This window comes from Colobus angolensis, unplaced genomic scaffold, assembly GCF_000951035.1.
Source record: "Colobus angolensis palliatus isolate OR3802 unplaced genomic scaffold, Cang.pa_1.0 Scaffold201, whole genome shotgun sequence".
Taxonomy (NCBI): Eukaryota; Metazoa; Chordata; class Mammalia; order Primates; family Cercopithecidae; genus Colobus; species Colobus angolensis.
This window is the reverse complement of record NW_012115167.1, coordinates 5,457,060-5,460,584: the sequence shown is the minus strand read 5'-3', so window position 1 is coordinate 5,460,584 and position 3,525 is coordinate 5,457,060. Positions and strand designations below refer to the sequence as shown.

The following is a 3,525-nucleotide window of genomic DNA, read 5'->3' as shown; positions in this document are numbered from 1 at the left end:
AAAAAAAAAAAAAAAGGATCCTTTTTCCTTTCTTTTCCAGCTTCTAGAGGCCACACACATTAACTCATGGTCTCCTTCCTCCATCTTCGAAGCCACACCACTGCACTCCAGCCTGGATGACAGAGCAAGACTCCATCTCAAAAAAAAAAAAAGAAAAAAACCACCGCGCCCGGCCCACTTTTTAAAAAAAAAAAAAAAAAAAAGAGAGAGATCCTTTCTCTCTCACCCTGTTTTAGCATCATACACAATCATACTTTTGCCGGCGTTAGATTGGTAATTTTTTTTGAGACAGGGTCTCACTCTGTCACCCAGGCTGGAGTGTACAGTAGCATGATGGCATCATCACAGCTCACGCAGCCTCAACCTCTCGGACTCAAGTGATCCTTTCACCTCAGCCTCCTGAGTAGCTGGGATTACAGGCGCATGCCACCATGCCTAACTAATTATTGTATTTTTGGTAGAGACCATGTTTTGCCATGTTGCCCAGGCTGGTCTTGAACTTCTGGGCTCAAGCGATCCTCCCACCTTGGCCTTCCAAAATGCTGGGATTACAGGCCTATGGTAAAATTGATTTCGTTATATGTCCTTCTAGGGTTTTTTTGTTGTTGTTTGTTTTGAGGGATCACATTCTGTTGCCCAGGCTGAACTGCAATAGCGTGATCTTGGCTCACTGCAGCCTCTGCCTCCCAGATTCCAGCCATTCTCCTGTCTTAACCTCCCGAGTAACTGGGATTACAAGTACCCACCACCACGCCAGGTTAATTTTTGTATCTTCAGTAGAGAGGGGTTTCACCACGTTGGCCAGGCTGGTCTCGAACTCCTGACCTCAAGTGATCTGCCCAGCTCCGCCTCCCAAAGTGCTGGGATTACAGGCATGAACCACCATGCCTGGCCTATCTTTGTGTTTACAGTCGCAGTTTCCAAGATCCTCTCCATGACCATGTTAAGTGAGGATTTACTGTATTTGCATATACTGTATTTGTAAACTTCCCGTTACACTTAAATCTCTAGATTGCTTATAATAGCTTATACGATGTAAACTTTAAATCATCTCTACATTGCTTATAATGCCTTATACAATGTAAATGCTATATAAATATACTGCATTGCATTTTATTTTGTATTATTTTTATTGTATTATTTTTTAAATATTTTCCACCCAGGGCTGGTTGAAACTGAGGATGGGGAACCCACGGATAGAGGGCCAACTGTACATCATATATCATACATAGTATATTATATATGTATGTATATATGTATATAAAAGGCTTGATATTATTCATTTATGTAATGAATAAAAACTTAGGTCTGAAAATTATCCAAAATCATTCTGGTGCATCTAAACATTGAGTTGTTGGGTTTTTCTTTATTGGAGGGGGAGTTAGAATAAGTGGTGCTTTGAGGTTAGTCATAGTCCATCGTGAATGAACATTTGCTAAAGAAAACTGTATTAATTCAATAAACCATTTATCCACCTCTTGGTGGCACAAAGGGCCTAGTAAATTTTGGTGGGCTATTTGCTCTTAAGCAAAGAACAATCTGTAAAGCTGATTTGGAGGACGCTTGGGAACAAACAAGAGAGGCAACCACGTGAAAGACAACGTGCATGTGACTCTCACAGAAAATACTATTTGGTGATGATTTAGTACGTGAAGTGCCGCTAGGGTGAAAGGAAAATCTGAGTGTTGCAGATCAAGGGCACCAGGTGGGACGCAGTTGGCATGCAAGCTCACCCAGCCACAACATGCGCTGTCAAACCAATCACCTGGGATTACAATGTTTTGGTTTTCAGGAAAGGTTGGTTGTCGAAGCGGCCAAATTCCAGCCTGGGGAGACAGAGTTGAAATTTTAAGACTTTCCCAAGAAGTATTTCGATATATTTTCCGAGACCCTGAGAAGATCACGAGGCGCCAAGAATGCACGCCCTGCGCCTCACCCCAACCTGTCTCTCAGCTACCTGGCCCAACCCAGGCCTCTAAAATGGATTAGAGGTCTGGGGCCTACAATTGGCCTCGGAGGTGTTCCTTTCCCTCCTTTCTCCACCCTCGGAGAGTTCAAAACAACTGGGTGTGCCATCCCTTTTCCGAACGCATCCCCCATCTGAGGGGCGGATCCTAATTCCCGCGGACTCAGGCCCCCGCAGGTTGGCGGGAGCCGGTGGGGGCGGGCCAGCAGAGTCCGAGGAAAGCAGATCGAACACCGCCGCGCGCCGCGATCAAACTCGCGCCGCCACTAGCTCATGAGCTGCGCCCCACCCTCTCCGTCACCGAAGGCGCCCAGCCAATGAGCAGGCGGGAAAGGCCGGGCCTGCGAACTAGGCACTGGGAGGGTGAGGGCCGCAGGGGGAAGGGAAGTCGAGAGCTCGAGGGCGGGCTGCGCTTGATTGACAGCTTGTTCGAACGAATCCTCCATGCGGCTTTCCTTCGCTCCCTTTTCTACTCAGCCCTGCTCTTCGTTCCACCTCCTCCTCCTCCACCCCTCTACTCTTGCCTTTCGACCCTCCCCACTTCCCCTCCCCCACTCTGCGGGCAAATCGCTGCTGAAAAGAGGCGGGGGCCGAAGCGGCGGGCTCGTGTGGAGCCTTGAGGTGGGATTGACTGGCGTTCAGGCCAATGAGAGATAGGCTCATGGCGCGGCTGTAGCTGGAACTGACCAATAGGAGGGCGGGCTGGGGGCGGAGGCCCAGGTTCCAAACGCTCCGCGGCGCCATGGGCTGAAAACTCAACCGAGATGGAATCTCCCAGTCTGAACCGGTTTCAACCGGTTCCGAGTTTGAGGCACTAGGAGGAGGGGGAGAAGCGGCTGCAGCGGCCGCGGCAGGAGCAGCGGGAGCTACAGCATCAGCAAGAGCAACAGTAGCTACAGCCCCGGCGGCGGTGCCTGTTCCAGTCTTTGCTGCTGCAGTCCGTGCAACCACCCAGAGGGGGAGGGGGGAACCACCAGTCGCTGAGGAGCAAGAGAAGGGGGGAAAGTTTAGGCGAGCGGGGGGGGGGGGGGCCCAGCGCCGGAGCCGCGTGAGAGAGGGAGCCGTGTTTTGGTAGGGGGGGAGTCGGACTGCAACTGGCAGCAGAGCGTCCCCCCGGCCGTGTGGACTCTACACCCCCTACTCCTGCCGCTTCTGCTGCTGCCTGTGGCTGGAGGGTCCCCCTGGGGCTGAATCTTTGGGACTTGACCCCGTTCCCTCCCCCTTCCCTCACTCCCCAGCCGGTCGGGAGCATTTATTCCCCAGATTAATTCCCCTTCTTTTTTGGGGGGGCGGGTGGGTGTGTGTGTTGGGGGGAAGCGTCCCTGAAATAGTAAATATTATTGAGCTCTTTTTGCCCTTTTCCTCTCCATTTTTTTAATTTCCTTTTTTAAGGTGGGAAAACTGTGAAACCCACCTTGATTCGTCCCCTCTCCCCCCTCCCCACCTTCCCTGGCCCTAATCCCCCGACAAGGAAGGAAGGAGCAGTTGGTTCAATCTCTGGGTAAGTCGACTGTGTCTTTGGGGCCGAGGGTCGGGCGGCGGCGCGGCCGGGCGGGAGG

The 3,525-nt window shown here is 51.2% G+C and overlaps 1 protein-coding gene across 1 annotated transcript in view; it reads left to right on the top strand.

Moving 5' to 3' along the window:
- Positions 1 to 2,755: 2,755 nt before the first annotated feature.
- The window catches only part of XPO1 (exportin 1), a 64,047-nt gene continuing 63,277 nt past the window's right edge, over positions 2,756 to 3,525 (top strand). Inside the window, exon 1 of the mRNA XM_011941837.1 lies at positions 2,756 to 3,467. The gene's annotated coding sequence lies outside the window, so the exon portion shown is untranslated. The remainder of the gene's footprint in view (positions 3,468 to 3,525) is intronic.